Source organism: Ovis aries, chromosome 6 (assembly GCF_016772045.2).
Source record: "Ovis aries strain OAR_USU_Benz2616 breed Rambouillet chromosome 6, ARS-UI_Ramb_v3.0, whole genome shotgun sequence".
NCBI classification, from domain to species: domain Eukaryota; kingdom Metazoa; phylum Chordata; class Mammalia; order Artiodactyla; family Bovidae; genus Ovis; species Ovis aries.
In genome coordinates this window covers 13,262,363-13,287,758 of record NC_056059.1, presented here as the reverse complement: position 1 = coordinate 13,287,758, position 25,396 = coordinate 13,262,363, and the positions used below count along the sequence as shown (strand labels likewise).

At 40.3% G+C, this 25,396-nt stretch overlaps 1 protein-coding gene and 1 non-coding gene across 3 annotated transcripts in view; one reads left to right on the top strand and one right to left on the bottom strand.

The window, feature by feature from the left end:
- Positions 1 to 25,396, top strand: part of ANK2 (ankyrin 2) — a 699,107-nt gene that overhangs the window by 33,791 nt on the left and 639,920 nt on the right. The window lies entirely within an intron of this gene.
- On the bottom strand, positions 24,044 to 24,150 carry LOC114115481 (U6 spliceosomal RNA). The gene has a single exon (XR_003589818.1). It is a non-coding gene; the product is annotated as a U6 spliceosomal RNA (small nuclear RNA).

The window sequence follows — 25,396 nt, the reverse complement described above, 5'->3', positions numbered from 1 at the left end:
AAAATATGAGGATATATATATATATATATATACCTTTATTTTTTCGAGTGTAAATTCCACAAGGGCAGGGATTATATATATCTCATTTGTCACTTCCCATGAAACCCAATTGGAACTAAATAAATATTGGTAAATTATATAATACATATATGCAAATATTATTTACATATATACATATGTATAATCTTACATATACTTTCTGAGTTTATATCTAAAATATTTTGTTTATAGTCAACATTTTGACTAATTTACTGAGTGACAGATACTTGAGGCGGCCAGTCTTCTGTCCTATCAGTATGACCTTGTGTTACCATATTTTCTTCAGAAGGATGTGGGAAATTTGTCTAAATAGATTGCATCCCTGATTCTTTCTAGCTCCAAGCAAGCCCAGGTAAATGTCAGGTTCGTTTTCTAGCGAACGGTTCCTCTACCTATTTCCATGAAACTAACGGTTCGCCCTGAACTAGAAGGCATTTAGATGCCAGTGCACAGTTAGCATTAATGCTCCCAGGGCTGTAAAACAACCTGGATGCTTCTGGATTTGTCAGGAAAGTATGGTTGGAGTTTCAGGGCTGGGGGAAGATGTGTACAATACAAACATTTTGATATTAAAACAATGGATGAAAATTTAATCTTTGTCGGTCTATCTCTCACCCCCGCCTCAGCTAGGATGATGAAGTAACATTTCTTAATGCACCTTTGCTCTTTTGCATTTTCTGGTTCTCATCTCTTTTGTCCTGCCTCGAATGTTCTCTATTTTATCCTTTACTTTGCCGCCAGCAAGATCTTTTTAAAATTCAAATTTGATCCTGTTATTTCCTTGCCTGAAACTATTGAATGATTCTTTATTGCCTTTAAGATAAAGTTCAGAGTCTTAATAAGGCTTGTAAGATCCTGATTTGGCCCTTCAGAGCAGGGCCCCACGTCTCTGAATGGGCCATGCAAATTTTGCTTCTCATACAGATTCCTTTGTTTGGATTCCAAGCCTTCCTCCCTCCCTGCCACCCAGGCAGTCTGCCCCTTTCTCTAGACTCATCTTAAGAGTCATTCCTTTAGGGGAGCCTTTTCTGAGTCTCCCAGGTTGAATTGATCAAGTCTTTCTTTGAGCTAGGCCTCTACCTTTATAAGCTTTCATTGTTGCCACCTCTAGTTTAATACACTTCTTTTCTTCTGCTCTTTGTGTTTGGCCACACTGCAAGGCATGTGGGATCTTAGTCCCCTCCCTGGGATGGAACACGAGCCCCCTGCAGTAGAAGGGCGGAGTTCTAGCCACTGGACCTCCAGGGAAGTCCCAGTTTAATGCGCTTCTTTGTTTTAACATCTGTAACATCCTCAAGGGGTTGGACTTTATCCCCACCGTCTAGTATGATGCATGATGCAGAGAAGACACAAAATATATGTTCTCTGACTTCTCAAATGAACGGTAATGCTTTTCTTGGGGAAAACCATTCTACAGAAGCAAACTCGTGTGTGCAGGCTCTGTTTTCTAGCTCGGCTGTTTTATTTTCCAAATTCTTACTACAAACCAGCTCCTTTTAAATGTGCTTGGGGTCAGTATTTGTTGTCCAGGTTCTGTTTGAGGGAGTGGGGGAAAAGAGGAAAAAGCAGAAACAAATGGTTATTGCCAAAGGGAGAAAAGCATATTCTCTGAAGGATTATCACATGTGACAACTATTCTCTCCCTAGCAACAACCATTTACTGTGTGCTTCAGTATCCAGAGATTCAGAGATTCAGCTTGCCTTTCTCACCGGGACATAAACACCCAGGAGACCAAAATGAGTGTGACTCACTTTGTTCAGTGATATAACGGCTCCCACTGAGCTTTTCCCTAAACAGTAGACTTTTGTCCTTCCAAAAGCATTTTCCAGTAAGGCCTCTTCTTTCCAACAGGTCTGTCAGGTCTATACTTGGCTTTACCCAGTAGAGGGTTTCCTTTTCATTACACGGTCACCTGGGCAAAGCAAACTCCCCTGTCCATGCTCTCTGAGGGAAGAGAAGTGTGGGAGAGCTCTGCAGAGTTGCCTAGGATAAATACTCATAGTCATATTTTGCCCTGGATATAATTTTATCATGATACATTTAGTTTTGGTTTCTTGTTCCATTTGAATTTCATCATACTTGCTGTGAAATTGTTCGTGAATCTTTAAAGCTGGTATTGGATTCCATTTTCCTTACACTTTACTTGAATAAGTTATTTACCATTTAGGGCAGAGAATAATAAGTTATTTACTATTTAGGACAGAGAATAAGCACTTAAATAAATAAAATAAAGTGGGATGAATACCACACAAACTCAGGGAATGCTCCACAGAGAATCTGAAGTCCACACTGTTTCTACTGTGTCCTTATCAGACTTTTCACTAAGTTGTTTCTGTGTGTGTGTGTGTGTGTGTGTGTGTGTGTGTAGGGTGGGTGTGGAATTGGATGAACTGAGATGCTGGATAAGGCCAGTTAAGGCAGGTTGGGACCACAGTGTTAAGCGCGTGTTTGCCTTGATAAGGAAGAGTTTCGGCGTTATCCTTTGAACAATGGTTACCGGTAATAGATTTGTAAGTAGGGAAGTAACACGAACAGCTTTACTTTGTTAAAACAAAGTAATACTAAAATGAGGAAAAAGTCTCCCTAAATGAAATGCCAGATGATCCGCAAATTCCATTCCAACAATCCACAGACAGATTTTGGAGATTTCCATCTTCATTCCATATGTCCTTCTGAGATCTGCTGGGGCCAGCAAATCAAGTCAAAGCCCAAATGTTGACTGTGCTCTTTTGCATGAAGAGTATGGAACTTTAATCTTCCTTAGGCTGTAAAAGCAAATCCTTCCCCACATCAGCTCACTGCATCGCTTGGTCAATAACACAGTCGTTAGGGAACTGGCTTCTTTCCCAGTCTCCCCATTTTAATGGTTTCTAGGTTCTTTCCTTTCCATTTGGAACAGAAACATGAAAATACAGGCAGTCCACGGTTGGTAACTGACAAGTCCATTACAGTGGACCCCTGTAGGAGTCACTTTGTTTAGTTACTAAATTATTATTTGCATATTTTGTTTTAACTGTACATATTGAATTTTATTTTAAAGTATTTTTCCGGTTACAGCATGTGTTGTGTGTTTGTTGCTCAGTCATGTCCAACTCTTTGTGACCCCATGGACTATATATAGCCCATCAGGCTCTGTCCGTGGGATTTTCCAGGCAAGAATACTGGAGTGGGTTGCCATTTTCTTCTCCAGGGGACCTTCCTGACCCAGGAATTGAACCCAGGTCCTGCATTGTAGGCAGACTCTGCCATCTGAGCCACCAGGAAAATTACAGCATAATACATGCTTATAAAAACTTGAAATGCTATGGAAATACATTAATGGAAAATACAAGATGGAGATAGCTAAAGATAACTTCCTTAGCGTGCAGTCTTCCAACTCTTTACATGTCTGTTCTTTAAACCAGCACATGTAGATGTATATTTTCCTGTAGTTTAAATTTTCGCTGAACATTTTAGGTGAAATAACACAAGCACCTTGACTTAATGGCTGCGGAATTACCTTTAATGGGTAATTCTGCTCTTTGGGGACATTTGCATTGTTTTCAATTTTCATGTTATCTTTGATATTTCCTTAGGATTAAATCCTAGAAGTTGAATTTCTGGGTCAGATTGTGTGTATTTTGAATTTTATTATGGACTGCCAAATTGTCCTCTACCGTTGCAGCACAAATTTACATTCCTGCTTGAAGAATACCAGAGTGTGTGTTTCAGCAAATGCTTGTCAATGATAAATATTTCCTCTCATTTTTCCTCTCTGCCAATCTGACATTGGATTAGCATGCACTTCTTCATCTGTCTTTAGGTTAGACATATTTCTATGAGCTTGTTGTCCTATCTGTGAATGTTTGCTCACAGTCTTTGTTCTTTCCAGTTGCTGCTTTGATCTCTTTTTAATTATGAGGACTTTTTGTCTATGGTGACGTGTGATCAACTAACTTTTTTCGCAGTTGATTGGAATTCTTGAACTCCATTTATCACAGTTTTTCTTAATCCTGTTCATAAATTGGTGTTCATATTTACCACTTCTTTTCCTTTCATTATATACTTCTCTAATTTTTTTCCTGTGACTAATATTTAAAAAGAAAAATTCCATATACACCTACTGTACAGGTACTGAAACATAAGCATCAAATATAAATTCATACATAACAACTCTAATAATATTTTTTGTCTTTTTTTTGGCAATACAGTGTAGATCTTATCCTGTATATTTACCACCGCTGCTCCTCACTTCATCCCTTGAAAAAAATCTACTGAATTTTCAGTGGTATAGTTGCTAGGATAATTTGGAAGTTATTAGATATGATTACACATATTTGTGATGACAATTAAGTTAGCATGTATGACCAAGTTTTGTTAATCATTAAAATGTACAAGAATTAAGAAAATTGAAAATTATATTAATCGTAAGGAGCACTTTTTTTGTGTGTTTTACATTAGTTGAAGCTGCTTTTTTAAAAATTTCTTACATATGATGCAAATAAAAGGAGAATCCAAATAAAATGTCTTTTGTATTTTGGAGGTAGCAGAGTTAATTTAGGGGCCAGAAGTGCCTTTAGACACCTACTTCTTTCTAACGTGCAAAATTATCTGGATAAAGAAAAACATCATTATTTGTCTTGTATTAGAAAGATGCAGATGATGAGGTTCTTATCTTTTACAAAAGCTTTACTGTTAAATTATATTCAATTTTTAATCTGAAGATTTGCAGAATAGCAACAACTCTGACAAGTTAAAAGAATTTAGTAATTTTATTTTTATTACTTTAGAATTGGTTTAAATGACTTATTATTATTTTTTCATCTATTATTTTAAATGTTAATTATGCCCAGCAGGGAAAACCTGATAAAGTTTTTAAAAATTATTCCTATTATTTGGTGATCATATACTTTGGTTATTTTATGTTTCTGCAGAGACTTCAACAAATGTATTCAAATATCCAATTTTAAGCAGTAGCTAGGTCTATAACTGTATTCATTTATTTCCAAGATCCCTAAAATGAACTTCAGTATGCATTATATTATTTCAGGAATTGAGTGCAATTAACAGTATCAGATGCATATTCCCCCACAGAAAGGAGTAACAGTAACCAGGTCTTTTGAGATTGAGGAATTTCTAAGAACGAAAGTTATAATGAAGGGTATCAACATCCTGAGGTGATACATTCTTCACCCAGAACTCTGTGGGGATTCTCAAAGTGAGAAATTCTTTTGTATCTTTGAAAACAGGAAAATCAAAGGAATTTCTTTTAATCTGGTTTACATCCAGGCCAGTGAGCGGCACTAATAAGGAACAAACACATTAGCACCAAAAGGAAATGATAATTAGAAATGAAATCTTAATCCAGAGACCACAGGCTGGGATCTCTAAAGCCTCACCACTGGACTTTAAATAGAAAAAATCACATTTAAAGGCCCTAAATGGTAATGTACAATGATATTTGCATGTGAAAATGAGTGGTTTGAGCGCAAATTGGCTAGCTGAATACCTTTTGTAGGAGAGATGGAAGGTGATTGTTCTCCTGGGGTATAGGGCATGGGGGAGGCAGAGTTTTACTGGAAAGCATTAAGTTTAAAAGTAGACTTATCTGCAAATTCATAGTTACATGTCAAGTCCTGACAGTTAAGCAAATAGACTTGGCTCTGAAGCGATTTAATAGTGATTCTCTAATTCCTGATTCCGTTTACTGGAATTCAGCTGCCCTCTTCTTCTTCTTTTTCAGTATTTATTTTTAAATTTTATTTATTTATTTGGCAGAACCAGGTCTTAGTTGAGGCATGCAAGACCTTTAGTTGAGCAAATGAAGTCTTAGTTGTGTCTTGTAGGACCCAGTTCCTCAGCTAGGGAAGGAACCTGGGCCCCGGCATTGGGAGCATGGAGTCTCAGCCACTGGATCACCAGGGGAGTCCCTCAGCTGCCCTCCCCGCCTTTAGTATAGTCTTAAAGTATTTATTCCTTTATTTGACTGTGCTCAGTCTTAATTTCCACAGGCAGGATATTTGATCTTCGTTGCAGCATCTGGGATCTAGTCCCCACATCAGAAATTGAACTTGGGGGGAGCACAGAGTCTTAGCCAATGGACCACCAAGGAAATCCCTCAGTTGCCCTCTTAATATTGAGAACTAAAAGAAGGTGGGAAAAGTATGGAGAGTGATAGGACAGAATGAACAATATCGACTCTAGTAATAGACTTTAACCCTTCAGTATCCTAGGGTTGGAAAGGAAAAATATTAATTATGATATCAGTTCAGTTCGGTCCGTTAAGTCACTCTGTCATGCCTGACCCTTTGCGACGGCATGAACCGCAGCATGCCAGGCCTCCCTGTCCATCACCAACTCCCGGAGTTCACCCACACTCCTGTCCATTGACTTGGTGATGCCATCCAGCCATCTCATCATCTGTTGTCCCCTTCTCCTCCTGCCTTCAATCTTTCCCAACATCAGGGTCTTTTCCAATAAGTCACTTCTTTGCATCAGGTGGCCAAAGTACTGGAGTTTCAGCTTCAACATCAGTGTTCCAATGAACACTCAGGACTGATCTCCTTTAGGATAGACTGGTTGGATCTCCTCGCAGTCCAAGGGACTCTCAAGAGTCTTCTCCAACACCACAGTTCAAAAGCATCAATTCTTCGGCACTCAGCTTTCTTTAATAGTCCAATTCTCACATCCATACATGACTACTAGAAAAACCATAGCTTTGACTAGACAGACCTTTGTTGGCTGTCTCTGCTTTTTAATATGCTGTCCAGGTTGGTCATAGCTTTTCTTTCAAGGAGCAAGCGGCTTTTAATTTCACGGCTGGTTTTGGAGCCCCCAAAAATAAAGTCTGACACTGTTTCCCCATCTATTTGCCATGAAGTGATGGGACCAGATGCCATGAGCTTAGTTTTCTGAATGTTGAGCTTTAGGTCAACTTTTTCACTCTCCTCTTTAACTTTCATCAAGAGGGTTTTTAGTTCTTCTTTGCTTTCTGCCATAAGGGTGGTGTCATCTGCATATCTGAGGTTATTGATATTTCTCCCAGCAATCTTGATTCCAGCTTGTGCTTCTTCCAGCCTACCCTTTCTCATGATGTACTTTACATAGAAGTTAAATAAGCAGGGTGACAATATACAGCCTTGATGTACTCCTTTTCCTATTTGAAACCAGTCTGTTGTTCCATGTCCAGTTCTAACTGTTTCTTCCTGACCTGCATACTGATTTCTCAAGAGGCAGGTCAGGTGGTCTGATATTCCCATCTCTTTCAGAATTTTCCAGTTTGTTGTGATCCATACAGTGAAAGGCGTTGGCATAGTCAATAAAGCAGAAGTGCATGTTTTTCTGGAACTCTTTTGCCTTTTCAGTGATACAGCAGATGTTGGCAATTTGATCTCTGGTTCCTCTTCTAAAACCAGCTTGAACATCTGGAAGTTCACAGTTCATATATTGCTGAAGCCTGGCTTGGAGAATTTTGAGCATTAGTTTACTAGTGTGTGAGATGAGTACAATTGTGCGGTAGTTTGAGCATTCTTTTGCATTGCCTTTCTTTGGGATTGGAATGAAAACTGACCTTTTCCAGTCCTGATGAATTTTCCAAATTTGCATATGGAGTACAGCACTTTCACAGCATCATCTTTTAGGATTTTAAATAGCTCCACTGGAATTCCGTCACCTTCACTAGTGTTGTTGATAATGGTGCTTCCTAAGGCCCACTTGACTTCATGTTCCAGGATGTCTGGCTCTAGGTGAGTGATCACACCATCGTGATTATCTGGGTCATGAAGATCTTTTTTGTGTAGTTCTTCTGTGTATTCTTGCCACCTCTTCTCAATATCTTCTGCTTCTGTTGGGTCCAAACCACTTCTGTCCTTTATTGAGCCCATCTCTGCATGAAATGTTCCCTTGGTATCTCTGATTTTCTTGAAGAGATCTCTAGTCTTTCCCATTCTGTTGTTTTCCTGTATTTCTTTACACTGACCACTGAGGAAGGCTGTCTTATTTCTCCTTGCTCTTCTCTGGAACTCTGCATTCAAATGGGCATATCTTTCCTTTTCTCTTTTGCTTTTTTGATTCTCTTCTTTTCACAGCTGTTTAATGAAGCCTTCTCAGACAGCCATTTTGCTTTTTTGCATTTCTTTTTTCGGTCTTGATCCCTGTCTCCTGTACAATGTCACGAACCTCCTTCCAAAGTTCATCAGGCACTCTATCTGTCAGATCTAGGCCATTAGATGTATTTCTCACTTCTACTGTATAATCATGAGGGATTTGATTTAGGTCATACCGGAATGGTCTAGTGGTTTTCCCCACTTTCTTCAATTTAAGTCTGAATTTGGTACTAAGGAGTTCATGATCTAAGCCACAGGAACTCCCGGTCTTGTTTTTGCTGACTGTGTCGAGCTTCTCCATCTTTGGCTGCAAAGAATGTAATCAGTCTGATTTTGGTATTGACTATCTGGTGATGTCCATGTGTAGCGTCTTCTCTTGTGTTGTTGAAAAGGGATATTTGCTATGACCAGTGTGTTCTCTTGGCAAAACTCTATTAGCTTTTGCCCTGCTTCATTCTGTACTCCAAGGCCAAATTTGCCTGTTACTCCAGGTGTTTCTTGACTTCCTACTTTTGCATTCAGTCCCCTATAATGAAAAGGACATCTTTTTTTGTGTGTTCATTCTAAAAGGTCTTGTAGGGTCTTCATAGTACCATTCAGCTTCTTCAGCATTCTGGTCGGGGCATAGACTTGGATTATGGTGATATTGAATGGTTTGCCTTGGAAACAAACAGAGTTCACTTGTTGTTTTTGAGAATTATAAGATAAATGGCATAAATTGGTAAATATTTCTAAATCTAGCATAACCCTAACCCAAGAGTAACCCTTGCACAATGAGTTAATAGTTATTGTAGAGATTCCCAAAGATGTCATCATATGTATATTTATTTTTCTTCTAATTGATGAAAAGATTTGGCTATCATCCTAGAACTTAATGAGTTCTACATTTGCTATTGAGATGTAGTAAAAGCTGTTTTCATACAGACATTTTTTGGTAAGGCATCCTCTAAGTGATTCAATATCTTCGGTACATCAAGAAAATGTAGTGATGAATATTGTATGACGTGGACACTAAAAGCCCTTCTGGAACACTCACTTGTTCTTGAATTTCTGTTCCAATTTACAAGGGATACCTGAGGCAAAAATCCCTATTAAATCTGGAGCTAAATCACCACATTTGCCTTTTTTATACAAAGATGTTTCCCATGTTTAATTCTCAAGTAATAATTTTTAGACTGCAAATTAAATTGGTCTTTGTGGATTTCATAAAGCAAATGTAGAGGCACCATCAAATAAAATTCAGAGTCCCCAGTATGCTAAGATCTAACTCAGGCTTGCTTCAACTAAACTGCCAGTGGAAAGATAGGAAAAGTCTTAATAACAAATCTGAAGCACTTACTTTTAGGAAAGTGAGTGACCCAGGGTCTTTAATTCCTGGAGAGGGCTAGTTTCTGGAAAGAGAGTTCATGATAAACTCTTTCCTTAAATCTGACTTTTTTTTTTTTTCCTGGGTCTGCCTGACTTTTGTTTTTTTTAAGTCGGCTGTATCTTTGCCTTATGGTTAACCTGTGAGTATTTGTTAATTTCATACACAAAAAACACATTCCTGTTTACCCTTGTTTTCTTACCTGCTGCTGTTGACTTGTTGGCAGAATTCTGCTGTTGGCAGAATCTCCCAGTGTGATTCTGCCCTGCATGTGTTCTGAGAATGAATGAATATACGATTCTTATCTACTCTGAAGCAAGGGAGTTGAAAACCACTTAGTTGGAGAACATTTTGAAACACAATCATACTTTTTAAATGCTTGGATTTATTGGAAACAAAAATTACAGATAATCAACTTGCTGCTGCTGCTGCTAAGTCGCTTCAGTCATGTCCGACTCTGTGCGACCCCATAGATGGCAGCCCACCAGGCTCCCCTGTCCTTGGGATTCTCCAGGCTAGAACACTGGAGTGGGTTGCCATTTCCTTCTCCAATGCATGAAAGTGAAAAGTGAAAGTCAAGTTGCTCAGTCATGTCTGACTTAGCGACCCCATAGACTGCAGCTCATCAGGCTCCTCAGTCCATGGGATTTTCCAGGCAAGAGTACTGGAGTGGGGTGCCAATTAGCTTACTGAATAACAATTAAAAGTTGAGGTGGTTCTTTAAAATAAAGACATTGGATTGATTCAAGATTCTAAGTCACTTGTAATCGATTCTTTTGTGTCTGTTGCACATGTCAGCATTTATCACCATCTGTAAAATGTTATTACGGGTAACGTCCATGTGACGATTTCAAATTTCTTATGAGGACATGTCTTGGTTGACTGTGCACTTAGGTATAAAACTAGATCCACAGATATTAATGGCAAGCATTTGCTTAGGAACCTAAATAAATAATTTGAAATTTAGGAGAAAATATTTCGTTCAGATAATGTAAGAAAAAGCATGAGCTGGTTACTTTAAAGCTTCCTGAAGTCATCTGTTCCAACACTGCAGTGCTTTTGAGCTTGATGGGCTGCTACTGAATAGAATCACTGGGTTGAAAACCATCACAGTAATATTTTCTAGGATTGCACCATGATGTTCTGGATGATGCTAGATAATAAAGGAGCAAACTTTTAGGCATAGAGGTTTATCATTGAACATAAAGGGGGTTCATTTCACTGTTGTTCAACTCTAGTTACCTTCCAACACATTATTCTCTTACTTCCATCATTTTTTACTTGGATATTCATAAAAGAGAGTTTAAACAGATCAATCGTGAACAGGCACCTCTTTGTTTCCATGCTGGAGAGGATGGATATTATTAGGCTGTATTTATCTGTAAGGACATCCCCTTTGTCTTAAAGAAAAACAGATATTCAAAAGGTAATGCTCAGAATTCCGGAAAAACATCTACTTCTCCTTCATTGACTATGCTTCAGCCTTTGACTGTGTGGATCACGACAAACTGGAAAATTCTTAAAGAGATGGGAAAACCAGATCACTTTACCTGCCCCCTGTGATACCTGTATGCAGGTCAAGAAGCAAGAGTTAAAATCGGACATGGAACAATGGACTGGTTCAAACTTGAGAGGAGTACGTCAAGGCTGTCTGTTGTCACCCTGCTTATTTAACTTATATGCAGAGTACATCATGTGAAATGCTGGGCTGGGTGAAGCACAAGCTGGAATCAGGATTGCCCGGAGAAATATCAATAACCTCAGATATGCAGGTGACACCACCCTTATGGCAGAAAGTGAAGAGGAACTAAAGAGACTCTTGATGGAGGTCAAAGAGGAGAGTGAAAAAGCTGGGTTAAAATTCAACATTCAAAAAACAAATATCATGGCCTCCGGTCCCATCACTTCATGGCAAATAGATGAGGAAACAATGGAAACAGTGATAGACTTAATTTTCTTGGGCTCCAAAATCACTGCAGATGGTGACTGGAGCCATGAAATTAAAAGACACTTGTTCCTTGGAAGAAAAGCTATGACCAACCTAGATAGAAAGCCTAGGTTAAAAAAACCTAGATTAAAAAGCAGATACATCATTTTGCCAACAAAGGTCTATCTAGTCAAAGCTATGGTTTTTCCAGTAGTCAGGTATGGATGTGAGAGTTGGGCCATAAAGAAGGCTGAGCACTGAAGAAGTGATATTTTGAACTGTGGTGTTGGAGATTCTTCAGAGTCCCTGGGACTGCATGAAGCTCAAACCAGTCAATCCTAAAGGAAATCAACCCTGAACATTCACTGGAAGGACTTATGCTGAAGCTCTAATACTTTGGCCACCGGCTTCAAAGAGCCGACTCATTGGAAAGGACCCTGATGCTGGGAAAGATTGAAGGCAGGAGGAGAAGGGGTCGTCAGAGGAAGAGATGGTTGGATGGCATCACCAACTCGATGGACATGCGTTTGAGCAAGCTCTGGGAGATAGTGCAGGACAGGGAAACCTGGCATGCTGCAGTCCATGGGGTAGCAAAGACATGACTAAGCGGCTGAAGAACAACAACAGTGCTCAGTTAACTGAAGAATAACTAACAGAAGGAATCAGTGTTTATAGAAAGCCCCAGGGAAATCCTGCAAAAAAACGTGTTTGTGATTGAGCACATCCAGGAGAGGCAAAGGAAAATGGAAGCCCTCAGACAGAAGCTCACTCGGTAAGAAATACCTACTTCTTTTTTAGAAAAAAATCACCCTTCAGACTTTTATGTATTTAGGTACAGATAAATTATAACTTCAAGCAAGAGCACACTGCATTTTGACCAGATGCGTTGTTTGCTGTCTAATATTACTATTTACTACTAATGTAACTCTTTGTATCTATTGTGTATATCTATGGGCTTGGATTTCTCCAAAGCTCTACTACCTGTCAGCACAGTCCTTCAAATATCGGCAGATGAAGCAAGACCAGTAGTGCGTTCAGGAGAAGCCCCCGGGTGAGGCCTGAGAGTCAGAGTTACTCTGTGGAGGAAGAGCACATGCAACAGAGGCTTGAGGCTGAGGGCTTGTGGGAAACTTCCTGAGAACAGCATTGCTGTGAAGTGGGGGCCGTGAAGGAAGGAGCCAGACCCAGCCAGGAAAGTTGCTTACAAGAGAGGGAAGGAAATGCTGCTTGTATCCTCTGAGCCCTGGCCTAGAAGGAAACCAGAGGCACTTATTGCCCCAAATTTTAACAACCAAGGGAGTTAAGCATCTCTCCTGCTTCATCCTTCTGTTCTGGGTGTGAGAGGGGTGCTCACCCTGCATGCATCCATGCTTGTCACTCAGGGAGGGTTGGTGGGGTTGAAACAGATAATGAAGAGCAGAGAATGATGGCAATAATCTCGTGAGGACAGGACTGCAGAATGAGGTTCCTAATAGTGTTTTGTTTAGAACTCAGAAGATGACTGATGAATGAATAAAGGATAGATTTTTTTTTCCCCCTTGATTTTTCTGTCTCCTAAAGAAACTATAGTTCTTCAGTTGTTATTTATCCTCAGGTAGTAAGTCCTAAGAATTGTAACAAAAACGTCAACCAGAGCATACTCCAAACTATGTATGTTCCTCCTCTTCTCTGTACTCGTGGTACAAGCAACTCCCTAAAATGACCCAGCCTTCATTAAGCAGGCTTCCTAGCTCTGCTTCAACACCGTCTCTTTAAACCTCAGCACATCCCCCCACAAGATAAGGTCTAAGAAATCTGCCCCACTTCTGAAGTTGTTAACAACTCCCTTGGATTCCTTATGCAGATAGACCTTACTTCCTACTTTAGAGATAAGATCTCTGCCATCTGGTGTAAACTCCCTCCACACCTTAGCATATCTCAGGATGCATTCCAGCCCCTACAGTTTTGCTAAAGTTGTTTCCTTCAATGCCCACCCCCTGCTTCTACTTCCCTCCCTCCCCCCCTTCTACTTAATCCTTCTCATCCTTTAGGACCTAGTCTAATCCATAACTCCTCTGCGGTTTTCTCTGCCCACATTTCCTACCCATAATAATATCTTTCATGTTTGATTTCAGTGAGGTCTGTCCTAAAAAGTCTTAAGATGACTGAACTCCCAGCTCCTTAAGTCCCCTCCCAGTCTTACTCCATAGGTTTAGCTATTTGCCTAGCTGGTTGAAAAACGTAGACCTCTATGTTTTTCATTCCCAGGGCTGTGTTAGCTGCACCACTATGTTTTGTTATTATATTTTAAAAAATAATTTTAGTTGTTTATTTTTGGCTATACTGAGGCTCCCCGGCTGTGCGGGCTTTTCCAGCTGTGGCTTCTCATTGCGGTGGCTTTTCTTACTGTGAAGCCCGGGCTCTAGGCACTCAGGCTGAAGCAGCTGCACCACGTGGTCTCAGTGGCTGTGGCTCCTGGGCTCCAGGGCACAGGCCCAATAGTTGTGGCACATGGCCTTAGTTGCTCTGTGGCACGTGGGATCCTCCCGGATCAGGGATCGAACCCGTGTCTCCTGCATTGGCAGGTAGATTCTTTACCTCTTGAGCCACCTGGGAAGGCCCACCATATTTTAAAAATTAAAATCTAAGTATTTCTTCTCTTTCACAGGTTATCTGATTGTGGTGTATGGCATTCTAAAGGCTTGGACCTTCATAAAACTGATTTCCAAGTGTTCACAGATTTTTTTCTCAACTATGTGAGCAGCTTGAGGATAGCTCTTGAGGGCGTCCATGTACTCTGCCTGGCACTGGAATTCAACCCAAGTTTACACTGGTTCACCTGCACTGAAGGCGTAGCCCCTCCCTGGGCCTGTTTCCTTTTTGCACAATTTTTGCACTTCATGATTTCTAAAACCCTTTTCAATTATAAATTTCTGTAAGTAATTAAAACTTCTTGTAAACTAAAAGCATAGGTAGCTGTCAACTTGTGAGCTGAGTTGGGTCCATGTTACATTTTCTGTTGCATGGGTTTTGGGGGCTGAATTTTGGCAAACATTTTTAGTATCCAGTGGTTAAAAGGCTTCACCTAAAAGTACAGATTTTAGATTCTCTTGGAAAAAATGTGGTTTCCTTCTGATAGATATTGGTTGGAGTCACTTTCTTATGGTGACTATCTGTGGCCTTGATAAAGTTTACCATTTCTGTGGTCTACAAGCCTATTATAGCTTTTTGTTGTTATTTCCTAACCACTGTATGTACTGTGTCTGAGTCTCTGCCCTAAAGCTGCTGAGGACAACTTGCTAGAAAGGACAGTGGTAGAAGTGAGAGAGAGAGGAGTCCTGTAAAGAAAAACTAGGAGTGGAGATTGAGGGGATGAAATTCTGAATGAACAATTCTAACGTAACAGTGGTCACCCCTATAAATGAAGACAGAGGAGGAGGGATGGAGAGAAGACTTCTACTTTCTACTTTAAATGCTGTGTCCTAACAATCTTCAAGTGGGAAAAATCCAAGCTGAAAACTGTAAGGCACATCAGCAACTTAAAAGTAGCTGATATTTACTCTGTCAAGATTTTAAGTCTGATAGTAGACCAAATGTATAGAGCTTGTGTCAGGAGCAACTCCTGTTCTTTCTTTTAGCTACTCAGTAAGCACTACAGAGTGATATGGACGCAGAATAAATATTTATTGAGTTTAAATAAGAGAACTAATAATCTTAAGACTATTGAATACATTTCAGCATTTCTCAAAGTTGATTCCTTTGGGCTCTTCTTTGGCTAGCTGAGATTTATAGATGTGATTTGAACCTGTTGGGATAATGGTTCCAGTGTCTCTGACCATGAATCGGTCAGCCCCTAGTCTGACTATTCACCGGAGGATGTTTACTCATTTGGTCCCAGGCTGGGCCCACGGGTTCCAGCATGTCAGTATGTCATCTGACTTTGATTCTGCCCTTTAAACAATATGGGCCTGGTTTCTACAGTGTGAAAAGTCAAGACTAGATTCTTTAAGGCCAGGTGGAAAGTCCTTCATAAATACTTGTTCAATAGAAGACTGTGGTCCTTCCATTGTTACTTTATCCACACTATTATTTAGGGATGTAACTGCTACAGGAAAGAGTGGAGGAAACCAGAGACTTATCTTAAAAATAACTATACTTCTGGTTTCAAGAAATTAAATAATCTAAACCTGCAAGCTCTGTTCAGGTCTGTCTGTAGTTTCCAACCTTGTTTAACATGTAAAACATCCACTCTTAAACCTCAGAGCAAAAAATATGCAAATCAAATGTACCATTTAAGATTTTTTTCAGGAAAATGTAGATCTGCTGGTCTGCCTTTCCTAATTTTTAGACAAATATGTCTTTTAATTTTGAGCTAAAGTAGACTGTTGCCTTTGTATTAAGTTTTGTTGGAAAAAGCTTGATAAAGCGCTAGCCTTCATAAAATCATAGATTGCTGAGAGAGAATATGAAACCAATAGGTGTCCTGTCCCTATCAGATAGAGAAATTTGTACACAGTTTATAGGAAAACAATCTGAGACTCTTAAAGGTTCTCTCTGATATATCTTTGACATTATTTGATATTGCTTAATTAATGACATTCAGTTCTTACTGTGGGTTAGAAGGTACAAGATGTGTAAGGAGCCTCTTACTCCCAACTGCTGACAGACTGGGGAGGTTGGGAAGAGGCAGTGTGATAGGGAAAGGGGCTGGCCATAGTAAATCAAGAAGATGAAGACAAAAGTGAAGATGTTGCAGGGAACTCCCTGACGGTCCACTGGTTAGGACTGTGAGCTTTCTAGGCCCAGGGTCTAGGTTTGCTTCCCCGCCCCCCCCCCCCCCCCCCCAAAAAAGAAGTGAAGGTGTTGCAATTCAAAAAGACTGGGAGCATACCAAGTGAAATGATAATTACTCAGAAGGCACTTAATTAGCATTGTTTCCCCCCTAATTTGATTTGCAATCTTGGCTAATCTTGCTAATCCTTATAAATAGGGTAATGGTTTTATTATTATTTCCTAACTAGTGGTCATAAGTTTTCTACACTATTTATCTGTATAACATCATCTTCTATATTAGAAATTATTATTAAAGTAAGTCACCAAGTTTCTAAATAGTTTTTGAAAAGGGAAGAAAATAGCCTGTATTCCTTAATAACTATGAGTGGAAAATGCTTTTTGAGTAGAAAGACTCCTCAGTTCCTTTAACAAAGGGTCTTCCTTGATGGGGGGCTTCCCTCATAGCTCAGTTGGTTAAGAATCCGCCTGCAATGCAGGAGACCTGGTTTGATTCCTGGGTTGGGAAGATCCCCTGGAGAAGGGATAGGCTACCCACTCCAGTATTCTGGCCTAGAGAATTCCATGGACTGTACAGTCCATGGGGTCGCAAAGAGTCAGACATGACTGAGCGATTTTTCACTTTCACACTTTCACTTCCTTGCTGGGAGGGCAGCAAGAATGCAAGGTTGATTTCTGGATACTAGAGCCTTCAGCAAGTGAAAAGTGGGATCCAGGAAATTGCCTGTTGGTCCAGTGGTTAGGACTGTGTGCTTCACTGCAGGAGGCATGGGTCTGATCCCTGGTCTGGAAACTAAGATCAAAAAACATTGATCCAGTTAGGTCAGTGGAAAAAGGGGCTAGAATAGACAGCAAGCATTGGTGGTTTATTGATTTATTGCTTTAAAACACTCTTTTTCCATATTACAAACCAATGTCCAACTATTGTAAATAGACCATGGTTTGTAGAATTTTCAAAACACTATTATTTTTTTCTCTTTGAGGATAGGAAATTATGTTAGGTGAAGGGAAGGATACTTTGAATCTTAAAATATATATAGTAATTAAAATAGTTTTAGTGATATCTTATAGATGTACTGCTGCTGCTAAGTCTCTTCAGTCGTGTCCAACTCTGTGCTACCCCAGAGACGACAGCCCACCAGGCTCCCCCATCCCTGGGATTCTCCAGGCAAGAACACTGGAGTGGGTTGCCATTTCCTTCTCCAATGCATGAGAGTGAAAAGTGAAAATGAAGTCGCTCAGTTGTGTCCGACTCCCAGCGACCCCATGGACTGCAGCCCACCAGGCTCCTCCGTCCATGGGATTTTCCAGGCAAGAGTACTTGCCATTGCAACAATAAGAAAGCATATAAGCAAAAAGACAAAGGTAAAAATCCCTGATTTTCCACCTGAAAATGGTCATCATTAACATGTTGATATATGCTTTCTGTTTTGTTCCCCTCTGCATCTAGTTTTTAAAAGGAAGCCACTCTTCTTGCAATTAGAAATCAAAATATTTTATATCTGGGAGGAACCTAAGAGATGGAGCTCAGATCCCTCATGTAGAAGTAAGTAGATTGGCAAGGAGATCCAACCAGTCCATCCTAAAGGAGATCAGTCCTGGGTGTTCATTGATGCTGAAGCTGAAACTCCAATACTTTGGCCACCTCATGGGAAGAGTTGACTCATTGGAAAAGACCCTGATGCTGGGAGGGATTGGGGGCAGGAGGAGAAGGGGACGACAGAGATGAGATGGTTGGATGGCATCATCGACTCAATGGACATGGGTTTGGGTGGACTCTGGGAGTTGGTGATGGACAGGGAGGCCTGGCATGCTGCAGTTCATGGGGTTGCAAAGAGTTGGACACGACTGAGCGACTCAACTGAACTGAACTGAAATGAGATTGGGTTCTGAGAGGTGAGCCACGCAGCTGGTTGTTGATAGACTGAGGCCTCAATCCCAGGTGACGGTGTCTTCCTTCACCACATCACACAGACACATCATTCTTCTGAAGACCTTAGACTCCAGTGTAAGAACAGATGGCACAGGAGAAGCTGGACTTCCCCTGACACTGAAGTTCAGTGTTGATTTGTTTAGGAACTTGATTTAAAGGCCAAGATTGTTAACGGCAGTAGAACCAAAGAACAAGCCAACAAAAATAAAACTGAGGTGATGAAAGCCCTTTAAGCTCTCAGTATGTTCAACAATAAACAATAGTCATTATAAAGAGTTGTGTACTTCTTCGTGTTTTTCCGATTTTTAAAATTACTCTTGTTACGAAAGTGTTCAGTCCTATAGAGTAGTAGAATAGTTTAATGATCCTCTCGATAACATCACTCTGACTCAACAGTTACTAACTTTTGCTCTTACTTCATCTAAACCCAATTTTTACTTTCCTCCTTTCCTTTATTTTTGTGGCTACAGTGTTTTAAGGTCAATCCCTGACTTCTTTTCATTTCACCTTTTCCATTTGTGATGATATCATCCTGCAATCCCTTGTTACACTTCTGTGGTTGATGGTGTAGCTTGACGCTTTCTTGAGGTCTGTTCCTGACAGTGACATTTCTTATTAGTACCTTGGCAGCATTAATGAGAGTCTACCTTGATGGCACACCATGTGTCAGGCACAAGTCCAAGCGTTTTCCATGTGTTAATTTATTAAAGCCTTACAACAACCCTGTGAAATGTGTCTAGTATCTTCTCTGGTTTTATAGATAAAAAATTTGAAATATAGAGAATTGATATATGATGGATTCCTTCTGAGAAGTTCATCACTTACTTCATAAGGAATTCACAGTTAATAAAATTGAAGTCATAGAGTTTCTCAGGCATGAATATCTTACATTTTCCCACATTTTCCCTGTTGCATTGTAGAGTTAATCTTACTTTTCTGTCTGTAGCCATCTCATCATAATACAGGAGTAAATTCTGTGGATTGAGAAATGGTGTCTGTGGTAAAAGACAGGAATATCAAGGGCTTCATAATTTGGTATTGTTGACTATGGGAGAAGAAAAAGTTTTCCTTGATCTTTTTAGGTTCCTGTCTGGGTTTGGACATGAGACTCACAAAGAGAGATTAATAGGAGAACATATACAAATGTATGTAATATTTGTTGTCATTAAGTCATATCTGACTCTTTGCAACCCCACGGACTGCAGGCTTCCCTGTCCTTCACTGTCTCCCTGAATTTGCTGAGATTCAGGTCCATTGAGTTGGTGATGCTATCTAACCCTTTCATCCTCTGCTGCCCTCTGCTCCTCTTGCCTTCAATCTTTCCCAGCATTGGGGTCTTTTCCAGTGAGTTGGCTCTTCACATCAGGTGGCCAAAGTATTGGAGCTTCAGCCTCAGTCCTTTTTATGTAATGTAAGTGTTATAAAACACACGCACCCTTAAAGCAAATATCAGAAGAAGTTAAAGTGTTAGGAGAAACACACGGACTGAATCCGCTCATCCTGGCCAGGCACCATAGTAACCATTGAGTAAGTTATTTTACGACAGGGCGTTCTTGTAAGGAACAAGGAACTAAAAAGCCATGAGCAGCTAGAGGAGTTTGAGAAAGATCAAAGGGAGACACCATGTGTCCGGCCACCTCCCAGAATCCTTCTCGCTGGCATCCATCTTGGTTGGGCAATGTGTGTGCCACCAGGAAGGACCCCGAGGCAGAATGATTGGCCTACGACCACCCAGAGGACTTTCTTGGTGGCTCAGACGGTAAAGCGTCTGCCTACAATGCGAGAGACCTGGGTTCAGTCCCTGGGTTGGGAAGATCTGCTGGAGAAGGAAATGGCAACTGCTCCAGTATTCTTGCCTGGAAAATCCCATGGATGGAGGAGCCTGGTAGGCTACAGTCCGTGCGGTTAAAAAGAGTCAGACACGACTGAGCAACCTCACTTCCTTTCCCTAAGACAACCCGGAAACTGATGCCATCATCATAAAACCCAAGACTGTGAGCCATGAGGCAGGGCAGTCCTGGATTCCGTTACGCTACAGCTCTTCGCCTGGGTGCCCCTTCCCAACAAACTCTTCTGCTTTGTCAGCACGTGTGTTCTTCTTAGACAGTTTATTTCTGAGTGTTAAGACAAGAGCCCTCTTTCAGTCCTGGAAGGGATCCCTCTTCCTGCAGCAAAATCTGAGGATTTTTATATTTGGTTGACAAATGGTGGAAGGTCCTGGAAGGATATGGTAAGACAAAGGGGGTGAGGTCAGTGGAGTAAACTGGGGAAATTGAGCAAGTCCTGCCCATTCAGGTTTCTCTCTGTGTCCCCTTTTCTTAGAAGATAGGCGTGCTTGTTTCCTCCGGTGTAGGGAGGGCACCTGTCACGTGAGGAACTTGAGACCTGCTTCAGGGAAGGTCAGAAAGGTCTTCCTGCACCTGCTGTGTCTCAGATTCCTTCAGCTTAAAATGTTTAATATGCCAGATGGATGTATTCTGAGGTAGTATGTCCTGATCACGGACTCTGTCATAATCTTTCCAAAGAAAGTGAGTGTTACTCGCTCGGTCCTGTCCGACTCTTTGCGACCCCATGGACTGTAGCCTGCCAGGCTCCTCTGTCCATAAAATTCTCCAGGCAGGAATACTGGAGTGCTTTGCCATTCCCTTCTCCAAAGGATCTTCCCAAACCCAGGGATCGAACCCCAGTCTCCCTCCTTGCAGGCAGGTTCTTTACCATCTGAACCAGCAGGGAAGCCCCTATCTTGTCAAAGATGCAGTGTTGTGGATGTGTGGTTGTGCATAAGTTTTAAAGTTAGAAAAATAGAATTTTAAAAAATTTATTGTCTTATTTGGATTTGAAATGTAAGCCTACATACATTTTATTCTCTGATCAGTTTTGAATGTCACGTTCTTCCATACTAGTTTTTCTATTTATGATTTTCAGAAAACAATACTAAGGATGAGATTTACTAAACTGTCAGAACAGTCTTTACAAGGCAGCACATCTTTCTAATTACCAAACTTGAATTGCAATTTTCTTTTACCTTCCTAGGAATTGGTATCGGACAATAAGAACAAAGGTGGAAATTGCATAAGAATAAGAGGATTCCCTCTGGTCTGTTCCTTGGTGGTAAATTCCATCTCAATACTGTAGAGAGGTGGGGGGTGAGTAAATTAGCACGTGAAAGGAGAGCCCCTTTGGCTCCCATTCTTAACTTCTGTGGCTTTTGATTGGCTTTGGTGGGATCCCTCCAGCATTTTCCTGTCTTCCAGACTTGGAACCTTATTTAATTATTAGAGATTATTAGAGTCTAATAATCTCAATGAGCGCTAAGAATCTCTTGTAGAGGACTTGATGCTTTCAGAGTGCTTCTGCATCCATGATGTATTTCATTTTTTTCCTTCCCTTCGTCTTCTCCCTATCCAGTTTGTGTTAAGTTCCTATTGATTTCGTGACTATCATATCTTTTACTTTTTTGGGGGGGGGGGTGCCATGCCAGCAAATTGTCAGATCTTAGTTCCCCAACCAGGGATTGAACCTGGCTCATGGCAATAAGAGCACAGACTCCTAACCACCAAGGAATTTCCCATGCCTTTTAGATTCAACCCGCTCTATTCCAGTAACTCATACCATAAGAATCACAGCATGGTGGAGCTGGAAGGATCCTTACAGACCATTTAATTTGAATTCATCATCCGTTAAATAAAGCAACTGAGATATGAGAGTTACCTAGCTTTGACAGTTTTATAGGTCTGCCCCACCATACCTCCCAGCCCCCTGCAGGTGCCTGGACCACTTTGCCTTCCTGGCAGAAAGTCGTGGTTTGACTGCTTAGTTCCGCTTAGTTCCCTTCTCTCATTTCTATCCCCACCCCAATTCCAGTTCATTCTGTGTGAAGTTGGGAGGAAAATATTTTTCTAATTCCATTTTGTTAAAGTAGGGTTTTCTCCTCTAGACTTAATGAAAGCTCTTATTTTCTGATACACGAAACCAAAAGTTCTTTAGGTGGGTTAATTGTGTATATCTTCTTTATAAATTATTTAATTTTATCTTGAACATTTATCTGTTTTCTTTACAGTAAAAATATTTCATTTAAATGTATATGGCTTTTGTAATATACTGACGTTTGGGGGTATATATGCTTAAAATATATTGAGTTAGAATCTGTGCCATTTGTTTCTTTTGTATACTTTTCACCATGTTTAATACAGTGTTCTGAGTTGGTTCTCAATAAAAATAAAGTTCTCTTTGAAGCTGAGTGCAAAGATAGTGCTTGGAAATATTTCTTTCTGGAGTAGGTTGCCATTCTGTTCTTCAGGGAATCGGCGCAACCAAGGGATTAACCCAGATCACCTGCACTGCAGGCAGATTCTTTATACTCTGAGCCACCAGGGAAGCCTCCTTTCTTTCAATAATGAATGTTTATTTAATATTTACTAATCTTCCTCTACTGTGCTTCCTCTATTCAGCTCAGTTCAGTTTAGTCGCTCGGTTGTGTCCGACTCTTTGCAACCCCACGGACCGCAGCACGCAAGGCTTTCCTATCCATCACCAACTCCCGGAGTTCACCCACACTCCTGTCCATTGAGTCGGTGATGCCATCCAACCATCTCATCCTCTGTTGTCTCTTTCTCCTCCGGCCTTCAATCTTTCCCAGCATCAGGGTCTTTTCAAATGAGTCAGTACTTCGCATCAGGTGGCCAAAGTACTGGAGTTTTAGCTTTAGCATCAGTCCTTCCAAAGAAATCCCAGGACTAATCTCCTTTAGAATGGACTGGTTGGATCTCCTTGCAGTCCAAGGGACTCTCAAGAGTCTTCTCCAACACCACAGTTCAAAAGCATCAATTCTTTGGTGCTCAGCTTCCTTTATAGTCCAATTCTCACATCCATACATGACCACTGGAAAAACCATAGCCTTGACTAGACGGACCTTTGTTGGCAAAGTAATGTCTCTGCTTTTTTAATATGCTGTCTAGGTTGGTCATAACTTTCCTTCCAAGGAGTAAGCTTCTTTTAATTTCATGGCTGCAGTTGCCATCTGCAGTGATTTTGGAGCCCAGAAAAACAAAGTCAGCCACTGTTTCCACTGTTCTTCCTCCATTATCATATACCTATTTTTGCATGTACTTGTATTTTTTTGTCATGTCACTCTTTTTTCTCTGTTCTTTTTAGTTCTGTGCTAAACTCCTGTAAGAAAAGACAGATTAACAAGAGAAAAGGATACAAGTTTCTTACAGTGAGTTTTATGTAATATCAGTACCTTTCTAAGGAAATGAAGACCCAGTGAAACTGGATGATGAAACCTGAGTGTTTTCATGCTAGGCTTGATGGAGGGTGAAAAGTTTTGGGAAGGTGCAATGACAGGACAGAGGGTATGAGGCAGGTGCAGTGAGTGAACTGGGAAAACTAGGCAAGGCCTGTCCACTCAGATTTATCTCTGTGTCCCTGTCTCTTTGGAGATAGGGGGGACCCTTTTGTCTGAGGAGAGGGAGGGTTTTATGATCTGCTTTAGAGGAAGGTCAAGAAGTCCTTCCTGCCCCTGCAAGTTCTAAAATTCCTTCGGCTTAAAATGTTAAATATGCCGAGATGCCGTATTTTAGGGGCTTCTCAGGAGATGCAGTGGTCAAGAATCTGTCTGCCAGTGCAGGGGACCTGGAGATGCGGGTTTGATCCCTGCCTTGGGCAGATCCCTTGGAGCAGAGAATGACTACCCACTTCAGTGTTCTTGCCTGGAGAATCCCTGGAACAGAGGAGCCTGGCGGGTCACAGAGAGTGGAATCCGACTGAGCACGCACACACACGCACATAATGCCGTGTTCTAGGTCAGTGTGTTCTGAACTCCATGATGTAAACTCTTTGAGGGAAAAAAACAAAGCCTCTCACGCGTGGCATATAGTAACTTTTTTTTTTTTTTTCACTAAAAGCTTTTTCCATTACTTTATAAAGTATGGAACGCTTCACGAATTTGCGTGTCATCCTTGCGCAGGGGCCATGCTAATCTTCTCTGTATCGTTCCAATTTTAGTATATGTGCTGCCGAAGCGAGCACCATATAATAACGTTTTAAGAAAAATTTCCTTCATCTATTTACTCTGGAAATACCAAGTGCTGTAGGAGTACCGAGAAGCGTAGAGGAAGGAGTGACTAATTCTTTTATAGGTGATATAGTGTTAAAGGAAAGTGGACCTTGAGCTGGCCCTTGAATTTGTTGGGCTAGGGGGAAGGACTTTTCAGGGAAAAGAAATCATGTCATTAGTATAGGGAGAGTTCCAGCATTTTAGATGTGACTTTATCCAAGTTGTCCCATTTGATCAGTGCACTGAAAGAATGAAAATATAGACTTCTAAGAGTTAGTCTGTTTCTTTGGAATACAAGTAAATAATGTTTTCTTAGCTTTTGATTAAATTAATCATTGTAACACAAGAGAATACAAGTAAATGTGTTAGCTAAGGTGAAAATTACTAAGCTGAAATCTGCACCATCAGTAAAGTGAGGTAATTTATTTGGTTAAGCAGAATATCTTCTAATTTAAAATTGCTGTAAGCTTGATAATACAAGATCATTCTTTACTTTTCTAAGAATTTCTAATATTGTATCGTTTTTAAAAATCAGTCTAAAAATATTTAATGAAAAAGGATAAAATTAAGCAATGAGTTAGATTTTTCTAAATACTTTGACACCCTAACCTGTACTCTATTTTTTAAATACTTCAAAATTTAATGAAAATTTAAAAATGAATTTTTAGCAACTTGAAAAACTGGCATTTTTTAAATGCTCATGCTTCTGAGCATCTGGTGCCCTCTAGTGGCAGGAACGAACTATTAAATCCTTAATTTAGTGTTTTGAAAATGCTCAATACTATTTGATTTAGTTAATTTTATGCATATTCAACATTTCATTAGGAGAAAATTAGGCTTTCAACTAATGAGAAGGAAAAACTAATTTGGATTAACATAAAGTAATAACTCCTAGAAACGCTGTTGGAATACTTGATGAATATTCAGTTCATTTAAGAAAAAAAGAATCTGTTGGCTGCAGTTCTCAAAAGGTGTTGAGGTACGTAGTTTGAAACTGACACAGTTGTCTAAGAATCTATGTGTATCACTCAAGAGGAAATGAAGGACATGCCAAGTGGAGTGATAATCTACATAGTCTCTTTCATCTATAGATTTTCAGTAATTAGGAAATTTTGCCCCTGGGAGGTAATAGTCTGCTCCATTCAAAAGATAGATAACCAAGTGCAATGGAATTTTCCTTAATCTGAGAAATCAGTTTATACACGTACAGATTATCGG